Source organism: Panthera pardus, unplaced genomic scaffold (assembly GCF_024362965.1).
Source record: "Panthera pardus isolate Hobbes unplaced genomic scaffold, ASM2436296v1 HiC_scaffold_12, whole genome shotgun sequence".
Taxonomy (NCBI): Eukaryota; Metazoa; Chordata; class Mammalia; order Carnivora; family Felidae; genus Panthera; species Panthera pardus.
In genome coordinates this window covers 47,813,328-47,834,463 of record NW_026526677.1, presented here as the reverse complement: position 1 = coordinate 47,834,463, position 21,136 = coordinate 47,813,328, and positions in this window count along the sequence as shown.

Below are 21,136 nucleotides of genomic sequence, written 5' to 3'. Positions count from 1 at the left end.
ACTGAATTCTCTTTGTGTTTCTTATTCTTCTGTTCCTTCTCAGTCACTATTCCTTTACTCTTGATTTACACGTCAGTGTGCCCCGGGATCCTGTTTCAGACCGCTTCTCTTCTTACTCTTTTCAGTCTTTCTGATTGAACTTTCCAGTGACGTCAACAGCCACTTTTTGCTGATCCTTCCAACTCAGTATCTCTAGCCTAAATCATCTCTGAATTCCTAAGTGATCCATCCCACTGATTGCTGCTGGACACTCACCTGGAATAGGATAGTGCTGTGGGTTGAATTGTGTCCTCCTCAAAATGATCCTGAAATCCCCAACCCCCAGTACCTCAGAATGTGACTTTATTCAGGAATAGGATCTTTACAGAAGTAATCAAGTTAAAATGAGCTCATGAAGGCACCCTATCCAATATGTCGAGTATCCGAATAAAGAGAGGAAATTTGAACACAGAGACACATGCGCCAGGAGACATCACGTGAAGATGAAAGCAGAGATTTGACTAACGCAGCAGGGGCCAAAGAACCCCAAAGATGGCTTGCATATCACCAGAAACTGGGAGGAAGGCATGGGACCGATTCTCCCACATGGCCCTCAGAAGGACCCAGCCCCGCCTATGACTTCATCTCAGACTTCTGGGCTCAAGAACTGTAAGACAACACATTTCTATTGCTTGAACCCGCCAGTTTGTGACACTTTATTATGACAGCCCTAGGAAATGGATACAGCATAAGCAAATATACAAGTCTGAGGGCACTATAGAAAACTGTTCCTTTTAATTTATTGTTTGTGGAGACGTGTTTAACCTGACAGGGGAAACATGATGTATACATGTGTAATACACAAATTTGTATTCATCTGGAAAACTACTTAAGGTATTACATGCAGGAAGGAACTGATACACAGAACTTGATGCTTAAAAAATATTTGAAAGGGTGGGAACAGTAAAGGTTGGGAAAACTGCCAATGGTCTCAGAAAATCAGGCAGATATAAGAATTACAAAAACTCCCACCACCAATGATCTCAGCTGCCTGAAGCACAGATGTGGGTAACTCACAGGGGGATGTATGGCAGCCACTGCGAGACCTCCTGCCTGCACCTGCCAAAGCTTGTCTGCCTGCTAAATGTCTGAGGAGCAGTAATGGCTTCTGTTTCTCTTCTACATTCCAAATCTCACGGGCATGTCTCCTATTGGTGGAATCAAAACTAGAACTCTGTTGGCATGGGGATCTGGGAAATGTAGTCTATTGGTTTCCAGGTTCTGGTGATATAGAGAGAGCTGAGGAGGGCTGGGGTAGTGCTGCGTGCTAATGGTCAGCACCCAGCACAAAAGGGATTTGGAAATTACAAAAAAAAAAAAAAGACCCATGCAAACAGAAAAGCCCTGTAGGGTGTTAAGGAGGTAACATTTGTGAATTTCCTATGCTGAGTAAAACGTGCCACTCCAATATAAGATGTTCTATAGCTGGAGAGTGTTCAGCACATTCAATGAACCAATTCATTTTTTTTTAGTTAAAAAAAAATCCAGATAATTGGGGCATCTGGGTGGCTCAGTCGGTTAAGCATCCAACTTTAGCTCAGGTCATGATCTCACAGTTTGTGAGTTTGAGCCCTGCTTTGGGTGAGTTCAAGCCCCACTTCGAGCTCTGTGCTGACGGTGGGAGACTGCGTGGAACTCTCTCTCTCTCTCTCTCTCTCTTCGTCTCTCTCTGCCCTTCTCTCACACATGCTCTCTCTCCCAAAAATAAACTTATTTTAAAAATCCAGAAATTATTTTTGCTTTAATTAACACGAAATTATTTTTGCTTTAATTTTCTGAATAATTAATTCAAAACTCTATTCTCAGTGAGTGGATGAATTTCAGACAGTACCTGTTTGTTGTGTGATGTTTGTGTGTGCAAATTTATGTTTTCTCTGTATTTGTATGTAATTCTGTGAAAAAGCCTCTGTGTTGTGCCGTGTGTGTGTGTGTGTGTGTGTGTGTGTGTGTGTGTGTTTCAAGTTGGAAGTGTCTCTGTACATATTACATGTATTTGTGAATTTCTGCTCATGTCTGTAGGACTCCACTCCAAATTTTAGTAAGGATGTGAGAACTGGCTTTTCTTAGCACACTGGATAAGTACCACGACTGAGCTTTTCTTTCCTTTCTGATGGCCACATTATCTGCTTTCTTGCCTCAGGAGAGGCTTTTTGGTACCAGGGAGCAAAGTGTCATGCTTTGTTATTACAGGGAAAAATGGAAGAAGCTGGGGCTACAGAAAGGGTCTTTGACTTAGCTCTGCTGAGCTTTCCAAACGACGGTCTCTTATAGCACAGTCATCTCAATAAGGGAAGTGGAGCTGGGTTCAGTGTCTGTGCGTGTTTGTGTGCATGTGGGTGTGTGTGCGTGTGCACTTGCATGTGCAAGTGTGTGTGCATGTGCAGGTGAACCTGGGCTCAGGCTGCACGGTGTGCAAATAAAACCTATCGGAAAGTCTGTTCCAGCTATCCTTGTAGCACCTTCAGAATCCAGACTAGATCCCCTGTATCTCCCTCCTGATCTCTCTTGCTCTCTCTCCCCACTCCAGGTCTATATTCTAAATATCTCTTTGTCCATCTGGGATGACCTCCCCATCCCCACCACTTGCCCCAGGTCATTTTCTCTCTGGATGATGGCAAGGGCCTCTTCAGATCACTCCCCTTCTACCTTCAAACCTATTCTTCTACTTTGGAAAAAACCATGTTTTCTGCATGTAAGCTGAGCTCCTATTTTCCTCCTCCACTGCTCGCTGGGTGTAGAAATTAGTTCAGAAGTCAAATGGCTTCCACAAGGAACCCCATTATTGCATTATTGCAGTGAGCGGAAGCTTGCAATTCATGTCTTATAATTAGATAAGCTGCTAATTGAGGAGGGGCATGCCAACCTGATTTGAGTCCTGACACAGTGATTAGAGCCTTAATTATAAGGAGGAGAGGCATCAAGACTCCTCATCTGGGCTTATCCCTGTTCCTACTCCTGGCTGCTGCTGCCCTGGAGGAGGCACTGAACATTCCAGACTGCAAGATGGCTCTTCAATGGCTGGGGTTGAACCAGGCCCGGCTGGTGGGAGGACAGATACCCCCATGGGAGATTTTTTTTTCTTCTTGGGGCTGATCTTGGTGTTTTCAACTTCACAAATGAATCTGCAGAGGACAGGAATTCATCCTCCCAGAGCTCTAAGAAGTCACCTTGTTTTCAAGGCAGCTTCTAAAATCATTCAGAAAAGCATTTGCCTCCCCCCATTTTGGCAAAGACCTTGCTTCTTCACTCCCTCCTACCCTGCTTTTGTAGCATTCACTTAATTATGAATTAGCTCCATGAGATTGGCCTGTTGACATGACCTTCACTGTACCTCCAGTGCCAAGAGCCTGGCAGAGAACTGACACTTAGTATTCTGTCACTGTATGAATGTGCCAGTTACTGTCCTGATGCTGTGATACAGAGACAGATCAGACATCCCTCCTGCTCATGAGGGGGACAGAGACAATGAAAGGATTGGTGAGAGCACAGTGAGGCAAGGACAACGTGAGAAGTGAGCACAATGCGACAAGGGAGGCTGGAGGAGAGGAATCTCATGCTCCCGCAGTCAGCAAATATTTTCTTGGAAGAGGAGAAGCCAAGCTGGGTCTTAAAGGTTGTGGGAGTTATCCAGGCAGAAGAACAGGGGAAAGGCATTCCAGGTAGAAGGAAGGGCTTTGGCAAAGGCATGAAGGAAGCGTGAAGTACCATGATGTGTTCAAGGAATTGTAAAATGTTTGGAGTGGCTGAAGCATGGGGGTGTCGAGGCTGGAGGGTCTGGCCCTGGGGGTAGGGACACCAGGTATGGCTGTGCAGGCTGCTGGCTTTATAAGCATGCCCTACCGAGGGGGTAAGGAGCTGAAATACAGCTCAAGCTCCATGTGGCAAGCACATGCTTGTAGTTGCAACCTCCCAGAGGAGGCTCAACTTCTAATTTACACAATGGCTCCTACGGGCCAGCAGCATCTCCGTGGAGGTCCTTGCAGATCTTGCTAAGGGTGTACCCCTATCTAGGGCAGTGGTTCTCAAACTCTGTGCATCAGAATTAGCAGCAGGGCTTGATAGAACAGAGATCGCTGGGCCCTACCTTTAGGGTTTCTGATTCAGTAGGCCTGGGTAAGGCCCGCAAATTTGTATTTCTTGTATGTTCTGAGTGATGTTGATGCTGCTGGCCCAGGAACCACACTCAAAGAATTAGTGATCTGGGAAACAGGAAGCCATTGGAAAGGGTTAGGTTGGAGAGGCAGAGACAGAGGCCCAGGTGAGAAGGATCTGTTTTCTGAGGTTAGCGTTTCTGATATCCCTTATGAACCAATGAGGACAGTTGAGGATATCAAGGACAGTGGATACGTGACATTCCCCCTCTTGTCCTGTCAGGTGAAGTCCAATGATTATATTCACTCAAGTAGGAGTTAGGCCCAAGAGTCCTCCTGTTTAAGGAGGTTTTGCCCACAGATGATTTAAGGAGTGGCCACGTCATTACAAGAAGCTCACCTCCAGAGCTTTTAAATAGTGAGCTCCCAAAAGATTTAAATATCTGTTTACACCTTTTAAACGATTCCCTGGGGAATCTGGGCACCATAGAAACCTACAGCCACCAAATGAAAGATGAGTCAAACCTGGTGAAAAAGCTTCTTCGAAAACTCTTGTATAAACTGTAAAACTGTGTGTGTGTGTGTGTGTGTTTGGAGAGGGGAGGGGAAAGAAGGATATGGAACTACAGAGTGTCAAGACCTCACACACATTAGTGAACATTTGCTGGATGAAGATGTGATGAGTGGACTGAGCATGGTGATGGAGAATCCAGGGCCAGTCTGAGTGAGGGAATGTGGGCTGACAGGAAGCTGTCAGGGGACATCTGGCTCTGGGCTGGGTTTGGAAACTTGACTTGGGAAGCCGGACCTTCCCAGAGCCAGGGTTCTCTTTTGTGGTCTTTGAACATAGTAAAAAGATGTCCTTGTGCACAGAGGGAGAATGGCTGCACCCTTCCTCCCTTGGAGGCTCAGGCCCAGCCTGTCCTCTGGCTGGGGACTGGAGCTGACAGGTGGTCGGGGGTAGAGGGAGTCCATCTCTATTCTCTGGTTGAAATATAATCTCCAGGACAAACTGGCTTTGGGATGGGGGTGGGGAGAGTGGGTGCTGGGAAGAACAACTGACCTGATTATCTATCTTCTGCCTATTTCCAACCTCAGCCCCAGCCTTTCCTCAGAGCCAGGGCAGAACCGGGCGGCAAGATCTTTTTTATTCACTGATTTAGGTTTCCCATTAGGGAACCTCACACTGGCTGAAAGGCCACCATCCCCAACTAGCTCAACTGTTTTCAAACCAGGCCTGTCAGCAGCAATGTTGGGAGAAGGAAAGCCTTGTTGAAGGCAGCCGGATTCTGCCCCTAGGCATCAAGGAGAAAAGAAGAGGGGAGGAGAGTCCACTCAGAGGCTGCAATCAATATCAGGTTGTTCTTAATTAAGACAGCTCCAGGCAGCACATTTCCATAATTCCCCATTAAAGAGGTCCTGATGTATGAGCCATTGCAGGCTGTGATTCCCCGAGTCAGCACTGCTCAGTGTCTGAGGCCTCTCGAATCAAAAAACTAATCCATTTCAATCACCCCAGCTTTCTGAGCACCTGAGAGGAGCCAGACACTGTGCCCAGAGAATGACACAGCAGCGGCTATGACTGTAGTCCCTACCGCCCAGGGCAAAGCCTCACTAGACCCTCACCTGGGAGGAGGAGCGGGGATTCAAGAGCACTTGGGTGTGGGGCCGGTCCAGGTGGGCGCTGGTCCTTCCTGTGATGACAAGGAGCAAGCATGGGACTGAGGGAAGCTTGCTGGATTGGAGACAGAAGGTCTGAGTTTCATTCACTTAGCTAAACTCTGTTGTCCCACGGCAGCCTGTCACAACATAGGGAGTGTTCTGTGAGATAGAGAGGTGGATGGTAGACAGGCTTGTGACAGCTCCCCACAGGACTGCCTATCTCCCCATGTTCTCGGGAGGCTGACGGGGTGTTCTGTAAAGATATAGGTCAGACTGTGGAGAAGGCTCCCGTTTGCGCCCTGTGAAGGGGGGTGCAAGGTCGTCTTGCTGCCATGGCCGGCCTGCTTGTCCACATCATGTGTTTGCAAACTTGGCTGAAATAGATAGTTACCTAGGAAATGTATCATACTAAAAATGGCTCAGCAACTATCAGGAAACTTGACTAGACCTATAACTATTAAATAAACTAGAATAATTAATAATGCAACTCAAAAGCTACTGGGCATAGGTTCCCCCCACCCCCACAGGAGAGTTCTAGAAAATCTTCAAAATTTAGAGAATCCTTTTAAAGCTAAGTCAGATAATACAAAAAGAGAGAGAGCTATCGCTTGTGAGCTATTTCACACACACACACAAATAGACAAGGCTAACACAAGATATAGATCATACAGTTATCTCTCTTAATAACATAGATGCAAAAATCCTAGCTAAACTGGTTGTATTAAGAAAAATCATACAACTAAGTTAGGCTCATCCATGAAATTCAAAGACAGTTCAATATTAGAAAATATGTTGGTGTATTACACCTTGTTAACAAATTAAAAGATAAGTCATATGATTTTCTTAATGCAAAAAATTATTCTATATATTTATTTACCTACCCTTTATCATATATAATATATTTCAAACACATTATTTTATTATTAAAATTATTAGAAAATCAGAGCCGGGAGAAATTGTCATGATCTGGTATAGAGTATCAGAACCCCAAAATGCACATGGGAGAGTGGATCTAAGATAAATTTGAAGAAGCAGGGTGCCTGGGTGGCTCAGTTGGTTAAGTGTCTGACCCTTGATTTTGGTTCAGGTTATGATCTCATGGTTTGTGGGATCAAGCCCTGCTTTGGGTTCTGCATTGATATAGCATGGAGCCTGCCTGGGACTCTCTGTCTCTCTCTCTCTGCCCCTCCCTTGCTCACACTCACCTGCTCTCTTTCTCTTTCTCTCTCAAAATAAATAAATAAAACTTAAAAAGATAAATAACAAAATACATTAAAAATTTTTTTTTGCATTTATTTATTTTTGATAGAGACAGAGCACAAGCAGGGGAGGGGCAGAGAGGGAGACACAGAATCCGAAGCAGGCGCCCAGCTGTCAGCACAGGGCCCGATGCGGGCCCGAACTTACAAACCGCGAGATCATGACCTGAGGTGAAGTTGGACGCTCAATCAACTGAGCCACCCAGGCGCCCCAATAACAAAATACTTTTAAAAAAATTTGAAGGGGTGCCTGGGTGGCTCAGTCGGTTAAGCATCCAACTTTGGCTCAGGTCATGATCTCACCATTTGTGAGTTTGAGCCCTGCCCTGGGCTCTGTGCTGACAGCTCAGAGCCTGGAGCCTCCTTTGGATCCTGTGTCTCCCTCTCTCTCTGCCCCTCCCGCACTCGCACTCTGTCTGTCTGTCTGTCTCTCAAAAATAAATAAATATTAAAAAAAATTTTTTTAATTAAAAAAATTTTTTTGAAGAAGCAGCAAATTTGGGAGAAGTGATAGGATACTTCTCCACCAGATAGCCAGGGAGGGAACCCAGCCAGCCTGCTGTGATCCCACAGAGAGGGATGGGGGTGGGGATAAATGCCCTGATCCTACTTTCCTCCCTGCTCCAATTTCCTGTTAGTTCCCTTCATTGGCCACACACAGTGGGAAGCAGGAGGCAAGGGAGCCTGCTGATCAGTCCATATCATTCAGCTCCCTGGGATCCAGAGCAGGAAGGGAAATGGTGAAGAGTGGTATCTGGAAGGGTAAACAGAAGATAACTAAACACACTTATGTCCTTTGACCAGCTACTTGACTCCTAGGAACACACCCTAGAGAAATTCATATGCTTGTAGGCAAGAAGATGTATATAAAGTTGTTTATTACAGCACTGTTAAAAATAAGAAAAAGTGGAGGGGCGCCTGGGTGGCTCAGTTGGTTGGGCATCTGACTTTGGCTCAGGTCATGACCTTGCAGTTCATGGGTTCGAGCCCTGCGTCGGGCTCTGGGCTGACAGCTCGGAGCCTGGAGCCTGCTTCGGATTCTGTGTCGCCCTCTCTCTCTGCCCCTCCCCTGCTCATGCTCTGTCTCTCTCTGTCTCAAAAATAAATAAAACATTAAAAAAAAAATTTTAAAAAAAAGAAAAAGTGGAAACAACCAAATTGTCCCTCATTAGGTTGTTACATAACTAGGTTATATAAACTGTGGTTTATTCATAAAATGAAATGCCATAATAAAATTAAAGTGGATGAACTAGATAAACATGTATCAGTATCTATAAATCTCAGAAAGATAATGTTGAGTGGGAAAACTGTCACCAAAAGATACAATATGATAGTACTTATGTAAAAATTATTCAAGCCTGTAGCAAATTGTATAAGTTTGTAGTAACTGCAAAAATATGAATAGGAAGGAAGCACTCCAGCTTCAAGATGATGGTAGCCTCTGGGGATGGGGGTGAGGGAAGGGAAAGAGAAGGGGTACTTTAGCTGTATTTGTATTTTTTTCATTCTTAAGTCAAGATGAAACAAATATGGCAAAATGTTAACATCTGCTTAATCTCAGTGGTAGGTATGTGAGTGAGTTATTTACTATTTGGTCTAATTTTAAGTATGTTTGAAATATCTCATAATTAAAAATTTAAAAACAATAATGAAGGAAAGTATGAATGATTTGAGAGACATTTAGAACATAAAAAAAGAGCTAAATGTCACTTATCAAGAGCAGAGTTAGGCAAACGTTTTCTGTAAAGGGCAAGATAGTAGATATTTTAGGCTTTGTGATCTGTACAGTCTCTCACAACTACTCAATACTGCTGTTTTAGCTTAGAAGCTGCTATAGGCAATATACAAATGAATAGGTTGGCTATGTTCTAACAAAGCTTTATTTACAAAAACAGGTGGCCAGTGGGATTTGAGTCACAGGCCCTAGTTTGCTGATCCTTGATCTAGATGTTCTACTTATCAGGCATGCTTCTTTCCCCAAGAATGTGTGTGTGTGTGTGTTTGTGTGTGTGTGTGTGTGTGTTTTAATGTTTATTTATTTTTGAGAGACAGAGAGAGTGACAGAGAGCGAGAGAGAGAGAGCTAGAGAGAGAGAGAGAGAGAGAGAGAGAGCAGGGGAGGAGCAGAGAGAGAGGGAGACACAGTATCCAAAGCAGGCTCCAGGCTCTGAGCTGTCCGCACAGAGCCCAACATAGGGCTCGAACCCACGAACCACGAGATCATGACCTGAGCCGAAGTCAGATGCTTAACCAACTGAGCCACCCAGGTGCTCCAAGAATGTGTTTTAAATAAGGCTCTGTGGTATGACTATATTCCCAACCTGCAATACTACAGATTGATTGATAGCACTTTGGTTGACAGTCTGTTGTTCAGACTCTCTTCACCACCAATCAAAGTACAGTGGCTGAAGAATGGATCCTCATCTGTCTTCATCTTTGTTTTGCTGTGAACATTAGAAGTCTTTCAAGGTTTCACTTTAGCTTGTTTGTAACTATACTTTGAAAGCACTGGAAGTGTGGCAATCCTAGAGTAACCTCTTGCCCAAGCTAAGCAGAATGAACAAAACAATGAAGTATTAGCAGACATTTTGAAACATGCCGGCATCATTAGTAGGCTGTTGTGACTTGGAAGTCCAGCATATCATCAGAATTATCTAATTAGTTTCATTTTATGGGATTAAATGGAGAGGCAGCTTGTGCAGTGGTTAGGGACATGTACTCTGGGGTTAATTATAGCACCTATCTCATTGGGAACCCACACCTGTTTCAGTCATCTATTGCAGCATGGTAAACCACTCCAGAACAATGGCTTAAAGACAGTAACAATCAGGAATGACATTAGCAGGATGTCAGCAGGTGGAATAGGTGGTCTCAGCCCTTGTCCTCCCTTAGAAACACTGATTTAACAAGCATCCATGGATAAAAATATCTTTATGAAAGTTCCAGAATCCAGGTGAGATGTTACAGCACTCCAGTGGCACAGAGAAATGAGAAAAGACACATTGAAAAAGGTAAGACAAAAGGTTCACTTTACTTCCCTAACTTGGCACAGTGCAGCTCTGAGAGAGATCCCCTTGAGTCACAGGTTTTCCTATGGGAGAAAGAGAGAACATGCCCACTTACAGATCCCATCAGCCCGTGGATGTGTATAAAAAGCCCATAGCTAACATCATACTCAATGGTGAAAAACTAAAGCATTTCTTCTAAGATCTGGAACAAGGCAAGAATGTCTACTCCCATCACTTATATTCAACACAGTACTAGAAGCCTTAGCCAGAGGGATTAGGCAAGAAAAAGAAATAAAAGGCATCAAAACCAGAAAGAAATAAGTAAAATTACCTCTGCAGATGATATGCTTTTATATATAGAAAACTCTAAGGCTATACACATGTGCATATGCAGACACACACACACACACACACACACACACACACACACACACACACACCTTTTGGAACTAAAAATTAATTCATTAAAGTTGCAGGATACAAAATTAACACACAAAAATCAGTTGTGTTTCCATACACTGACAGGAATTATCTGAAAAGGAAATTAAGAAAACAATCCCACTTACAACAGCATCAAAAAGAATAAAATACTTTGAATGAACTTAACCAAGGAGTTGAAAGACTTGTGTACTATAAACTATAAAACATTGATGAAAGAAATTAGGGAAAATTAAATGGAAAGATATCCCTGATTCATGGATTAGAAATATTAATATTGTTACAATGCCCATAGTACCCAAAGTGATCTACAGATTCAGTGCAATCCCCATCAAAATCCCAATGACGTTTTTTACAGAAATAGAAAAAAACCACCCTAAAATTCATATGGAACCACAAAAGACCCTGAATTGCCAAAGCAACAAAGTTGGAGACCTCATACTTCCTGATTTCAAAAATACATTACAAAACTACAGTAATTAAAATGGTATAAAAACACACATATAGATCAATGGAACAGAATAGACAGCAGAGAAGTAAACGCATGTATGTATATATGGTCAACTGATTTTTGATAAAAGTGCTAAGATTCACAAAGGGGAAAGGATAGTCTTCAATAAACGGTATTAGGAAAACTGCAAGAGAATGAAATTGGCACCTTATCATACACCATACACAAAAATTAACTCAAAACGATTGAAGACTTAAACAGAAGAACTGAAACTATGAAACCCTTAGAAAAATACATAGGGGAAAACTTCTTCATATTGGTCTTGGCAAGGATTTTTTGGATATGACCCCCAAAGCACAGGCAACAAAAGCCAAAATAGACAAGTGAGACTACATCAAACTAAAAAGCTTACGCGCAGAAAAGGAAATGATCAACAAAATGAAAAGTTAACCTACGGAATGGGGGAAAATATTTGCAAACTATATACCTGATAAAAGGTTAATATCCAAAATATATAGGGAACTCCGACAATTCAGTAGCACAAAACTAACCCAATTAAAAAATGGGAGAACTGAATAGACATTTCTCTAGAGAAGACATACAAATGGCCAGCAGGTACATGAAAAGGTGCTCAACATCGCTAATCATCAGGAAAAATGAAAATGAAAATCATAATAATATATCACCTTACACTAGTCAGCATGGCTATCACAAAAAAAGAGTAAGTGTTGGCAAGGATGTGGAGAAAAAAAAAACCCTTGCATACTGTTGGTGGGAATTGGTGCGGCTACCATGGAGAACATATGGAGGTTCTTCAAAAAATTAAAAATAAGACTACCATATGACCCAACCATGGCACCTCTGGGTATATATCCAAAGTGTTTGAAATCAGGATCTTGAAAAGATATCTGCCCTTCCGTGTTCACTGAGGCATTGGTCTCAATAGCTAAGACAAGGAAGCAACCTAAATGTCTATTCACAGATGAACGAAAAAAAAAATGTGGCATGTAACAGAATGTTATTCTGCCTTAAAAAAGAAGGAAATCCTGCCATATGTAACAACATGGATAAACCTTGAGGACGTTATGCTAAGAGAATTAAGTCAGGCACAGAAGGATAAATACTGCATGATACCACTTATATGAAGAATCTGAAACAGACCGACTCAGAAGCAGAGAGTAGAATGGTGGTTGCAGAGGCTGGGGATGGAGGGACATGTGAAGCATTAGGTGAAGAGTACACAATGTCAGTAATGTAAGATGAATAAGTCTTAGAGGTCTACCATGCAGCAACAGAACCTATAGTTAGTAACAGAGTATTATATGCTTAAAAATCTGATAAGAAGGTAGATCTTATGTTCAAAATTCCTATCACACACATAATAATAATGATAATAATAATAATAATAATAATAATAATAATAATAATAATAATGGCAGGAGGAAACGTTTGGAGGTGACGGATAGGTTTATGGCATGGATTGTAGTGATGGTTTCACAGATGACTTATCTCCAAACTCTTTACGTTGTACACGTGAAATACGTACGGCTGATTGTACGTCAATTATACCTCAATAAAGTGGTTTCAAAAGATAATTACAATCATTTATTTTGCTCTGGAATCTGGGAGTAGACGGGGTTCAGCTAGAAAGCCATTTCTGGGGCAGTCTCATGATGGTGGTGGTGGGGCTGGGAACACTCAAGCAGTTGAATCTGAAACACTAGGGGCTCTTCAGGCATCACTCTCTCTGGTCTTTTCACATGGTGGCCTCAGGGTAGTTGAACGTCTTACTGGCTAAAGGCTTCCAAAGTGGCCCAAGGGAAACTTGCCAACCTGCATGACGTTGTCTCATGTAACCTCTGATGTCATGGAATACCATTCCTGCTGTGTCCACCTCAATTCTCTGTGACAGTCACAAAGGCTCTGAAAATGAATAGTTGGTATACATAAAGTTCTTTAAGCCAGTTCTTGGCACAGAGAAAGTGCTACATGTGTTTGTAAAACAGCATATACAAGAATTTTCTAGCTGGGGACTTTAAAGTCTCCAAATAGACACATGACCCACTAACTGGTCCATGGACAGGAAGCTTCCTGTCTCCTCTGACTTTATCTACTGCTGTTGCTCCTGTCCTTGTCACTGCCCCTTCCTTTTTCATTTCCACACAGATACGCCAATAATCTGTGCCTCCATAGCTACATCAAAGATCTGGGCCTTGAACCTTCCTATGAACTTGTTCTCTCATTTATTCAGAAATCACTGATGAGCAGGTCACTGTTAAAGGTGCTGGAGGTAGACAGAGAAGACAGGATCTGTGTTTTCCCCTGGGATTGTGTAACTGTGGCAGGTCAAACTGTTAGCTTGCAGGTAGGGAAGATCTGGGACTCATTATGGTTCTTGACATCATGCAGTGAGATATGTATTATTCTACAGGGAGCTACAAGGTGAATGTGTGTATGCATGTAGGGGGCGGGGGTTGACGTGGGCATAATGGGACTCAGAGGAAGGACAATGGATGTGTCACTAGGACGTGAATATATTTAATGAGGAGGCTGTCAGAGGAGTGACCATAGAAGAAATGACATTTGAGCTGCATCTCGAAAGGTGAGGAGGAGCTTTCCTGGCAGACTCTGTAGGGAAGGGCATTGCTGGCAGAGGAATAGAATGTGCAAAGGGCCAGAGAATGTTTGCAGAACATGGGCAGTTCTAGAAGAGCAGATAAAATGGCAGCTTCGGGAATCCTGCCCAGAATTCCCAAGTGATCCCCACTTAGGTGGCCTTTGGCAACCTCACATGGTGCCCCAGAGCTTTAAAGTGCAACTGAGTTTGAATCTCACCCCTGGCACTTGGGTACTCTGTGACATAAGATAAGCTACTTAACCTCTCTGAACTATTATTTCTTTATCTGTAAAATGGGGATAATATCTTCCTCACAGAAGGAGATAGAGATGAAATGAAACGATGTATGAGAAAGCAATTGGCATTGTGACTGGGCTGCTTGTGGGTACTTGAAAATAGTAATTATTACCCTCTTTATGGAGAGGCTTTGAGGTGTGTGTGCACCTAACAGGCACAGTATAGGGACTTATACCCGGCAGTATGTCCTTTCTTTTCTTACTGCCTAATACCCTTTCCTTGACACTGAAATGGCTTATGTCATAGGGAGTAATGGGAGGCAAATTAATGTCAAGACAAACCTGGGTCCCAACTATAACCCTGCCACTTACCATCTGTGATTTTGGCAAATGACATGTCTTCTCTGAACCTCCATTTCATCATCTGTAAAATGGGAGGTATTAAGACCTAACTCACAGGGTTGGTATGAGGGTTAAAAGGGGATAATAAATCTAAAGAGGCTGGCATATTTTGTAGGAGCTCAAAACTGTCATTGTGATGTGAAATTGCTTTGTACAGCACAAAGCACTGTACAGCATATTATTGTTTTATTAAGGCAAAATTCATGGATCCAAAGTCTAATGGCTATTTCAAGCCAAGGTTTCATTTTTCTGCTGACTCTTGTTTTGCGGATGGAGCTGGGGAAAAAGAACACCTTTGTTTCCTCTACTATCTGGGGACTGGCATTGTTCCTCACACTCTGCAGCAACCAACACAAGTCACAAAGCAGCCCCCCCAACGTCAAAACAAAATGCCATAGGGTTGTGTCTTGACGTCCCATGGGAAGGAACATGTTCATAATTGTGTGAAATGTGATAGAACACGAAACATGGACAGCATGATAAATAAGTCCAATTCACTGTGAAACATACATAATGATGCTTAAGACAGCTTAAAATTTGAAATTTGAAAATTTTCTATAGAAACCATAAAGAAAATTATGAGCGCCATCTTGTGGTGAGCTCTTTATTAAAACATCATATTGAAGAACACTCCTTCTCCTACACAGAGCCTCTAAATTAAAGGCAGACAGCATCCGTCCATCCATCCATCCATCCATCCATCCATCCATCCATCCATTTACTCTCCCATGCATCTATCCATTGGTTCATGTAGAAATCCACTTAATAATTTGTTTATTTGTTTGAATGCTTTCTATGGTTTGGTCTGGGAGATGCCAGGACCTTGCTTGGAAGGAACCTACAGAGAGTGATGACAGATATCGGCAAACCAACAGTTCTGGGGAAACTTGATGGAGGGAACTTAATTCCGTTCTTGTTATTGTTGAGGTGGAAGATACAAGCAGGGGAGGCTTCCTGATGGAAGTGGCACCTAAACTGAGATCTGAAGGATGAGATTCTAGGTAAGAGGAGAGCCCTAGTGTCCTGGTTGGGGCTACTTTTTCTGGGCTGTCACATGCATGTGACATGTCACATTGCTGTCACATGTCCACCTTAGTAGAATGACAAACTGGAGGGTATCCATCACATAGTGGTCAGTGTGGTGAGGAGACACCTGAAGGAACTAGGGAAGAGCCATGAAATGAAGTGCCTGCTAAGTGGACAGATTCTATAGCACAAGATTAATGCTTCCTATTAATGTTAGAAGGTATTAATAGCTGCCATTATGTTGGGTTTTTCACTTAATAGAATTCGTTATACTCATATCAGCAGAGTTGTGTTAGCATGGGCTGTTGGCCAAGATGTGGGAATGGCTTCATTATGTATGGCTGGATACATAATGGTGTTCTGTATCCAGAATCTACCTCTCTTACCTGTTACAGATTGTTAATTGATACATTGATTACAGAAAAAAGGCCCAGCAGCAAACTGGTTAAATTGGCCGGTGCTTGGCCGACATCTGAAGGATGGATGTCCCTTTAGCAGTCATCCTCTGTTCCCTTTGCAGTCTCCCAGAATTAATGCTGCGCAGATCTGACATTTGCCTAGCGGAGCATACAGTAGCTCCAGTGAGCCTGAGCAGGGCTTGTTGTCTTCAGGCAGAGCGAGTCCTCTCCAGTTCAGCACAGTCCCCACCACACCCCATCGTCTCCTGATTTTCAAGTGTGTGTCCGTTATCTTTTGCATCACTTTGCAGGATTGTTCTCTTTATGATACAGAAGCATGTCTCTGTGTTCCTGTCTAGTAACAGTAATGAAATACAGACCAGAAAGGGGTTGTGTATTTCATGAAAAATGGTGCAAAGCATATTTCTTTGTGGGATTAAAAAAATTCAGACACATTTAATATATAAACCAATTGTGTCTGTGTCTTAGACCTTGTCTATCTCCTTCATTCATATTATTTCCTTGGACTCTGTGAGTATTTGATTCAGGATGAGCAGGAGCAACCCTGGTCAGTGTCCCAGAGCAGGTGTTGTTGACCTCGACTGTCACTTCCCTTCAAAACAGTGCCTCCTCCTCAGATCCCAGCACTGTCCACGAGCAGGCTGGCCATATTTAAAAGATCCTGGATGGGACTTAAGGGCAAAACTTCAACATTTTAACAATTTCTTCTGATGGATCCTCACTTCTCTTCTTTAGTGTAACTCAAATCAGAAGGAATATGATGTTTTATTGGAACAGACTTAGTGTTTCATTGTCTACAATTATGTCTAAAGTAATTTGTTTTCTCTGTGCCAGCGATCGATCTGTGAATTCACTAGTCTGGCTCCCCTTCCCAGTCCTCACCACTTCACAGCTGGGGTAAATGGATTTTCAGCTTCAGGCTCTGCCCTCTCCATCCTCCTTCCTCTAGCCTCTGGAGCTCCTTTTGCCTCCAGTCGCGGGGGTGGGAGTAGATGAAGAAAGCATGGGGATGAGCATTAAGGCCGTCCTGCTGTTTGGATAAATTGAATTTTTACCCAGATCTGGTGTGGGGCTTCTGCTTTGTCCCTCTGACCAAATGCTAGTTCTCGAGGACCTTCCAGAACTTCCTGTTCCTGTTTAGAACAGTTAGTGTGGCCAGATGGTCAGTTTCCCCACTAGAGCTGATGGCCCTTTCAGCATTTTTCAGGGGAAAGGATTATGAACAAGGAGGTGGTAAAGAAAGTAAAGAAGTTAGTCTGACCAATTGAAAGTGTTAGCGACACCCACTGGCCAGTGTGGAACAAACCCCACTGTATTAGAGAAATTGATTAAATAATGGTGCTTACAGTGTAATAGTGAAAGTAATGGTGCTTCGAGCTTAAGCGATGTATGGACCCCTTTTGAGGGGAAAAAAAAGCTGACAAATTATTACCTTAACTTCAAATGGGCAGATACTAACCTAAGTACAATCTCCTTAAAACCAAAACAAATGCATACATTTATTTATTTATTTATTTATTTATTTATTTATTTATTTTTAAACGTTTATTTATTTTTGAGACAGAGAGAGACAGAGCATGAACAGGGAATGGCCAGAGAGAGGGAGACACAGAATCTGAAACAGGCTCCAGGCTCTGAGCTGTCAGCACAGAGCCCGACGCGGGGCTCGAACTCACGGACCGCGAGATCGTGGCCTGAGCCGAAGTCGGCCGCTTAACCGACTGAGCCACCTAGGCGCCCCCAAATGCATACATTTAAATATAAACAGCAAAAATATTCAGATAGACTTTTACAGATTTATAAAATGCAAACAGGTTCACAACACCAATACAACTCCTCTATTCTAAATGTCCTTTGTTCTAAATATCATGCTGCCTTTGTTTCTGCAGGATGTAGTGAGGTTGTTTATTCTTCCCTTTGATCGGATCATTTGTGTTGAAGTTCATCCGGTTCATTTTTCATCAGCCTGAGACAGTTAAAGCAGTTCTCTGTGGCCCCTGTGCTGTCATAAGCACAAACCTAAATGTGGACACAGAAAATCTGTGGCCTGAGCTGGTCAGCCAGTTGATTCACAAGATACTTATATTGATTGTTTTTAGATTTTCATCAAAACAAACCCACAAAACTAAAAAACACTATCAAAAAGTTATGAACCCAGAGGAAAATGTCCAAAGGCTCTAGTTTGAGAAACACCAGTGTTAAAAGCCTGATGACCTGGCTGTCTCTGTGGTATGGGACAGGAAATGGAGCGAAGGAACAGGGCTTAAACTGTCAGCTTCTGTCTGCTTTAGTCTACATCTCCTCAGAGCTGGTCTGTTTCTCAGATTTACTGGGGAAACTGAGACAGCTCAGCTACTCACTTGAATTCTGGTCCTCAACTATCATTCTGTATCTGGCTTTGTGCTGCCATACCTCCCTGACAATGAGTGCTTGTGATCCCGCTTAGTGCTGGGCACAGGAATTGGTGGTTTATGTAGCAGAATCCAGTCACTCATTGTCCAGAAACACAGATTGGAAACCTTAGTCTGAAAAAATTTTTATGCTATTTCTATGTTTGAATGTGAATGTTTATCATCAGGAGAATTTTAGATAATGGGCATTGGGAGGGCCCAAGAGAACTGCATAGATTCCAATTGTAAAGAATTGTTCAGAGTAAGGAAGAAACCCTGGATGCATTCAAACAACTACCAGGAATCTATGAGCTCAGTTGCCTTTTTCAAGATGGGCAGAGAAAAGAATATGTGTCACTCTGTGACTGGCAGTGGTTAACCCCTAAGTCCAAAAAAGCATTCTAAGTTGTTACTAAAACATATTATTTTCAGTCTCCAAGTACTGATTCATTGGAGAGAAACTGAGGCAGTGTAATGCTTGATCATCAGGGCCTGTCCCCAAAGTCCTACCGACAGGCTTGGCTCATGTGCAACTGCCCTCCATGGTCTCTGGCCAGTCTATCAGTGGTAATCAAAGCCAAAGATGGACTTTCTCTTGTTTCTTTCTGTGGAGCCAGTTGTCCACAGCCCTGTCTGCCCTGAGAGTTCAAGCACCAAACCTCAGGGAGTGAGTCAAATCCCCTCCCAAGTGCTTCTGCCAACCTCATCCGAACCGACGATGTGCCTTTCAGTCGGACACTCCCACCCTACTTTCCCTAAAACTCAATGGTCTGAACTGAGTTGTACTGGTTCCACACTTGTGAAGTCATCTCAAATATATTTTAGAATGAAGTGGGATGTGAATGGATGAATTATGTACACACATATGGTAGGATATGTGTGGTGGTTAGAGATGGGTTCTGGACTCACACAGGCCTGAGTTTTAACTGTTCTGCCACTCAAGAGCTGCATTACCTTAGACAAATTCCTTGCTCTTTCTAGGACTTAGTTTCCTTCTTTGTAAAATAGGAATCAAAATAATATTTATTGGGGCATCTTGGTGGTTCAGTCGGCTAAGCGACCAACTCTTGGTGTTGGCTCAGGTCATTATCTTGTGGTCATGAGATTGAGCCCCACGTTGGGCTCCATGCTGAGTGTGGAGCCTGCTTAAGATTCTCTCTCTCTCTTTCTCTCGCTCTCTCTCTCTCCCCCCTGCCCCTCCCCTGCTTGCATGTGCTCTCTCTCTCAAAATAATTAAACATTAAAAAATAATATGTATTTCATAATGTTGTTGAGAGGACTAAATATTAGTGTCTGAGATACCCAATGGGCACTCAGTCAGTTGTAATTTATTACCATTATTATTATTGCTGTTGCTATTGTTATTAGTTGAGCATATTATATATATGATACATATACACACATGGGCCTTTGGTTAGGCACAAGGGCTACCAAATTCTCCATCCTCAAATAGCTTCTAACAGTTCTGGGGTCTTCTCTGGAGCCACCCAGAGTTGGATCAACAGTCAAACTGGTCTGATGCCACACCAGCTGAATTTGGGGCCAGGATAAACAAAATCCACCGCCATCACCCAATCCTGATTAGGGTAGGATTCACTCTAGAGCCTGTGTTCCAGAATTAGATTGCACACTGAGGCTGAGAAGGGGAGAGATGGGAGAATGGCAACTCCAATCTTCACTACTTCATAGTTGAGGCTTCACTTAATTTGGGAGGTCTGCCTCTGCCCTCACTGGAAGATGACCCCGAAGACAGTGAATGAGCTGTGTCCTGCCAATGGCTATCACACAATGAACTTGGGAGGAACCTCAGGCCATCTTTCCTTCGTAATGGCTGGAAACATATGTCTCAAGCAGAGTTTACAAAGATATCATTTCATTCTTTGTCTCCTCATTTCTGAGTCAGTACACAAATAGCTTGTTTTCTGGAGCTTCAGGGAAGCCCAGATTGACATGTTAGCCAGGAAGTAATGTGCCTTCTTTCTTCTTCTGTCCATAATGCATTCAAATCCAGATAAAAATATGTCAGAATTTGCTCAAAATCCATCAGTTGGGCCATTTTCTCAATGACAAACAGATGGCTCCTTTGAGTTATTCAGAGGGAAAACATTTTTCCTTTTTGTTCATCTCAGTTTTTATGTTTTTATGGCTTAAAAGAATTAGTGTTTAATCCCAATTCCAAAATTGTTAATTAGTTTGTATTTGCTTCACTAAATCTGTTAAATAGATTTTTATCACTTCAGCTATATCTCCCTGACAGCATCTGGTGTCAAGTTTGCAGAAATAATGTTGGTTTTACAGCCAAAAATCAGAGGTTAAACCCCCAGGACTACAGATGTGACAGCATTAAAGGGAAATTCATCACCCCAAAGGCTTTCATTCCCATATATTTTAGAATCAGCCCAAACACCAATCCGTGTTCTTGTTCCCGTTTCATTCTCTAGGAGCACTGTGGCTCAGTTCCTTTTTGATTTATTCGTGTGGTTGTTGCTGATGAGAGCTCCCGGGGAGACCTCAGCCCACCCCTGCCATAGCCTTGGAAAATGAGCAAAAGCTCTTCTTGCTCAACCGCTTTCTGTTGCTTATAGAAGCTTCCATCCTGGACTAGGGCTATACAAGACTAACATAATTCATCAGTTAAGCTGATAAAAAAGACTGTGTAGGAAGTCTGTGCAGACACAGCTCTGTAATTTTACTTACAGGTAGGGGCGTAATAGAGCAGAGCAGCACGAGTAAGGCAGTGTCTGTTGCAAATAAGCTGTTTTGAACTTGAATTATTGCACTTCAGGGAAAAATTAAGTGAAGTAAATCAAATAATCGGGATATTTGGGTCATAGTGGAAGGCTGCTGGACAATAATCCACCTGGGTATCTGTAGTAGGCTGAATAATGGTCCCGAAAGATGTCCGCATCCTAATCCTTAGAACCTGGGAAAGTTACTGTACATGGCAAAGAGGACTTTGCAGATGTGATTAAGTTCAGGCTCTTGCAATGGGGAGAGTATCCTGGATTCTTTGGGTGAGCCCTAAATGTAATCACAGATGGCCTTAGAGGAGAGAAGCAGAGGGAGATTAGGTAGAAGAGAAGGGGAGGCGAGGATGGA